The 5,434-nt window shown below is 43.1% G+C and overlaps 1 pseudogene; it reads left to right on the top strand.

Annotated features, from left to right (window-relative positions):
- The first annotated feature begins 4,038 nt into the window (after positions 1–4,038).
- On the top strand, positions 4,039–4,356 carry LOC102858485 (annotated as a pseudogene).
- Positions 4,357–5,434: the final 1,078 nt, after the last annotated feature.

Here is a 5,434-nt window from a genome sequence, read left to right as displayed (position 1 = left end):
GTAGACAGTGTTGGCTGGAGCTTCCCGACTAAATCAAACCTGGAAGCAGGAGCGGCATTGACTTCCAAAATGCCTTGCCTCCAGAAACTGTATGTAAAAACAGTCCTCAGGCTGTTAGTCCATAGGGTCGTTATGAGTCGTCTACGACTCGACGGCATTAAACAACAACAGCGATGATGACGACCAAGAGAGAAGTACGTTTGACTAGTGGTAAGGAAGCTATTCTACCAAGCCAAAGGTGGGTCATTTTCATCAGTGGCCCCTGGCCAGGTTCAAATTGCCCTTCTGTCAAACATTCTTCTAGGTGGTATAGCACTGGCATCTGCGTTGTTGTATAGAGGTAACTTGTGGTTGCTGTGATGCTGAAGCCTGTGACAGTGATGTGCCAATCGTGGTAATGGGCTCCCAAGGTAGACAGTGCTGGCTGAAGCTTCCCGACTAAATCAAGCCTGGAAGCAGAAGCAGCATCCACTTCCAAAATGGCTTGCCTCTGGAAACTCTATGTAAAAGCAGTGCTCAGGCTGTTCTATCGTAGTGTCACTATGAGTCGTCGAAGACTCAACGGCATTAAGCAACAACAAAGATGACGACGACCAAGAGAGCTACGTTGGCCTAGTGGAAAGGAATCTGTGCTACCAAGCCGAAGGTGGGGGATTTTCATCTGTGGCCCTGGGCCAAGTTCAAAGTGTCTTCCAGTCAAACATTCTTCTAGGTGGCATAGCACTGTTCTGTGCGTTGCTGTACAGAGTTAACTCGTGGTTGCTGTGAAGCCGAAGCCTGTGACAGTGATGAACCAACCGTGGTAATGGGGACCCATGGTAGACAGTGTTGCGTGGTGCTCCCCGACTAAATCAAGCCTGGAAACAGTAGCGGCATCCACTTCCAAAAGGCTTCCCTCCGGAAACTCTATTTACAAGCAGTGCTCAGGCTGTTTGTTCGTAGGGTCGCTATGAGCCGTCTACCACTCAAAGGCATTAAACAACAACAACGATGACGATGACTAAGAGAGAGCTACATTGGCCTATGGAAAGGAAGCTCTGCTGCCGAGCCGAAGGTGGGTGATTTTCATCTGTGGCCCTCGGCCCCGTTCAAATTGTCTTCCTGTCAAACATTCGTCTCCGTGATATAACACTGGTCTTTGCGTTTCTGTACAGAGGTAACTCGTGGTTCCTATGATGCTGAAGCCTGTGACAGTGAAGTACCAATCATCGTAATGGGCACCCATGGTGTACAGTGTTGGCTGTATCTTCCAGACTAAATCAAGTCTGAAAGCAGGAGTGGCAGCCACTTCCGAAATGGCTTATCTCCTGAAGCTCTATGTACAAACAGTGCTCAGGCTGTTCGTTCATAGGGTCGCTATGAGTCGTCTACGACTCGACGGCATTAAACAGCAACAATGATGATGACAACCAAAGAGAGCTACGTTGGCCTAGTGGAAAGGAAGCTGTGCTACCACGCCGAAGGTGGGTGATTTTCATCTGTTGCCCTCGGACAGGTTCAAATTGTCTTCCTGTCAAACATTCTTCTAGGTGGTATAGCACTGGCCTCTGCGTTGCTGTACAGAGGAATTTCGTTTTTGCTGTGATGCTGAAGCAGTGATGTGCCAATCATGGTAATGGGCACCCATGGTGGACAGTGTTGGCTGGAGCTTCCCGACTAAATCAAGCCTGGAATCAGGAGCGGCATCCACTTCCAAAGTGACTTGCCTCTGGTTACTCTATGTACACTGCTGAGGCTGTTCATTCATAGGGTCGCTATGAGTCGTGTACAACTAGATGGCATTAAATAACAACAACGATGACGACGACCAAGAGAGAGCTACGTTGGCCTAGTGGAAAGGAAACTGTGCTACCAAGCTGAAGGTGGGTGAATTTCTTCTGTGGCCCTCGGCCATTTTCAAATTGTCTTCCTGTCAAACATTCTTCTAGGTGGTATGGCGCTGGTCTCTGCGTTGCTCACAGAGGAAGTCGTGGTTGCTGTGATGCCGAAGCCTGTGACAGTCATGTGCCAATCGTGGTAATGGGCATCCATGGTGGACAGTGTTGGCTGGAGCTTGCAGACTAAATCAAGCCTGGAGCAGGAGTGGCAGCCACTTCCTAAATGGCTTACCTCCGTAAGCTCTATGTACAAACAGTGCTCAGGCTGTTCGTTCATAGGGTCTCTATGAGTCGTCTACGACTCAATGGCATTAAACAACAGCAACGATGACGAAGACGAAGAGAGAGCTACGTTTGGCCTATGGAAAGGAAGTTGTGCTGCCGAGCCGAAGGTGGGTGATTTTTATTTGTGGCCCTCAGCCAGGTTCAAATTGTCTTCCTGTCAAACATTCGTCTCGGTGGTATAGCACTGGTCTTTGCGTTGTTGTACCGAGGTAACTCATGGTTGCTGTGATGCTGAAGCCTGTGAAAGTGATGTGCCAATCATAGTAATAGGCACCCATGGTGTACAGTGTTGGCTGGAGCTTCCCCATTAAATCAAGCCTGGAAGCATGAGTGGCATCCACTTCTTAAATGGCTTTCCTCCGGAAACTCTATGTACAAACAGTGCTCAGGCTGTTCGTTCATAGGGTCGCTATGAGTCGTCTATGACTTGACGGCATTAAACAACAATAATGACGACGACCAAAGAGAGCTACGTTGGCCTAGTGGAAAGGAAGCTGTGCTACGAAGCCGATAGGAATTCTGGTGTCTTAGTGGTAAGAAACTGTTCTATCAACCCAAAGGCATGTAATTCAAATCTGCCAGCTGCTCTACCGGGAAAAATGGGCAATCAACTCCTGTGCTATTTACTGCCTTTGAAAACCTGCCGGAGCGTCAGCTATGGGTCAGTCTGGACTCAACAGTACACAATAGCAACAAACAGCTTTCTGGTATTCTTAGCTTTCAGCTAAGATCACTAAGACTGATTTGACATCAGCAATTATGTTCTTTCTGCCCTAGTCTCTTCTGAAACCATATTACTTTCTAACAGTTTCAGCTGTTTTGAAATAATCTTCAGCGAGATTTTACTTGCATGTGATATTAATTATGTTCAATTACATGATCTATTATGCAGGGAATGACAAATTGAAGAGGAGTGATGTTGCATTCACATTCTAAAAGAATAACTCAATATCTGTCCTAAATTACAAGGATCTGAGTGATAGGATACTTACTATCCTTACTCATACAAAGAAGACTGTCTGGCCCATACCAAGGTCAAAGAGATAGAATGAAGGATTCAAAGAATATCAACATGTCAACAAAGGGAGTAAACAGCCTCACCCACCTGGCTAAAGCACAATGGAATTCCCCTCCCTTCCCTCTCTAAAGACCATTAATATAAAAACCTGCCCAACGCGTTTTCCCCTGTCTGTCTCTCTGTCTGTGTCTCTCTCTCCAGACAAAGGAATTCTGCCTGGAAGCCCACTTAATAAAGCATCTTTAGCTTTCTCTTTCTCTCTGGTGCCTTCCTTGAGTCCGTGGCCTTATATCCAGTGCAAAAACCTAACAAAGAAATGTCAATACAATTATTCAAATATACACAAGGATGAACTAAAGCCAAAGATGAAGAAATTGATGACTTCTGCCAACTGCTGCAGTCTGAAATTGGTCAAATATAACAAGATACATTAGTAATAGTTACTGGGAATCAAATGTGAGAAAGAAAGAAAGAAAAGGACGGGCAGTTTGAGAAGGACTTGGTAACAGAAGTAATGCTGGATAACACATGATAGAATTTTGTACAATCAAGGATTTATTCATTGCAAATATCTTTTTTTAAAAATCCCATAAATGGTGACTATAAGCATGAGACTTACCTGATGGATTGACTACATCTGTGGTCAACAGAGAAGGTCAATATCAGCAGTCAAAACAAGGCCAAATACTGACTATGGAACAAACCATCAGTTACTCAGGTGCAAGTTCAAATTGAAGTTGAAGAAAATGAAAACAAGTCCAAGAGAACCAAACTACAACCTTGAGTCTATCCCAACTAAATCTGAAAACCATTTCAAGAATAGATTTGACGTTCCAAGTGGATAGGGTTCCTACAAACATGGTCAAAGTTCCCAAAACTTGTCAAACTTTCTGCAAAAAGTGTTGCAAGCACCAACCCCACAAAGTGACACAGTACAAGAAGGGTAAAGACTCTCTGTATGCCCAGGGAAAGCAGTGTTATGATAAGAAGCAGAGTGACTATGGAGGGCAGACCCAGTCAATTTTTCAGGAAAAGGTGAAAACCACAAAGAAGATTGTGTTAAGAACTGAGTGTGTTAAGCCAAACAGAAGATCTAAAAGAATGTTGGCTATCAAAAAATATAAGCACTTTTAACTAGAAGAAGATACGAGAAAGGGTCAAGTGATCCAGTTCTAAGCTTCTTATCAAGACAATAAAGTCTTTGAAATTTTCATGTTAAAAGTGGGGGAGGGGGAAGAATAAGTTTGATACATTGAACATTAATGACTAAAGAGTCTGAGAGGTGTGAGATAACTTTAAGGATATCATCCATAAAGAAAGCAAAAAATCCTTAGAAGAAAGAGAGAAAGGACAAAAAAGGGACCAGAAGGAACTATGAAACTGTCCTTGGACCAAAAAGAAGTGAAAACTAGGAGTAAGAAAGCTGAACAAGAGATTTCCAAGGGCAACTTGAGAAGATAAAAGTATTATAATAAAATATACTTTGGAAATAGGAGTGGCATCCACTTTGTAAACCACATGCCTCTGGAAACTCTTTGAACTTGGAGAAATGACAATGCAAAAAGGCTTCTGGTCTTTTGTTCATAGGGTTGCTATGAGTCATGTTCAACTCAATGGTAATCAACAACAATAACATAAGAAGAACCGGAATTAGAAAACCGAAAAGAAGAATAGGCTCAGCTTTTCTTAAGCCAAAAGAACTGATGAACACATTCAAGCCTGAGTTGCAATGTTGAAGAATTCTGTCAGCAAAATCATGCATGACAAAGGACGCAATCAAAAGAAGAGGGGAGGCATACACAGTTAATGTACCAGAAATAATTGGTTGATACTGAACCATTTTAGGAAGTAGCATAAGATCAACAATCGATGTTAATGAAAAAGTTGAAGCTTCACTGAAGACATTGGCAAAATATAAGGTTCCAGGAATTGATAGAATACCAATTGAAATGTTACACCAAACAGAAGCACCTGTAGACATTTTCATTAGCTTATGCCCAAAAATTTGGAAGAGAGCTATCCCTGACCAACTGACTGGAAGAGATTTATATTTGTTCCCATACATTAGAAAGGTGATCTACAGAGTGTCATATTGTCAAAAAGTGTCATAAATATTACATAGAAGTTAAATCTTATTGAAGATAATTTTTAAATGGCTGAAAATAAACAGAACAAGTGTTGTTGTTATGTGCCGTCGAGTCGTTTCCGACTCATAGCGACCCTATGCACAACAGCCCTAAACCCTGCTCTATCC

The sequence above is a fragment of the Elephantulus edwardii genome, unplaced genomic scaffold (genome assembly GCF_000299155.1).
Source record: "Elephantulus edwardii isolate Elephantulus edwardi_28Jun2011 unplaced genomic scaffold, EleEdw1.0 scaffold00067, whole genome shotgun sequence".
Lineage (NCBI taxonomy): Eukaryota > Metazoa > Chordata > Mammalia > Macroscelidea > Macroscelididae > Elephantulus > Elephantulus edwardii.
The sequence above is the reverse complement of the archived record's forward strand: the minus strand, read 5'-3'. Positions and strand labels throughout refer to the sequence as shown.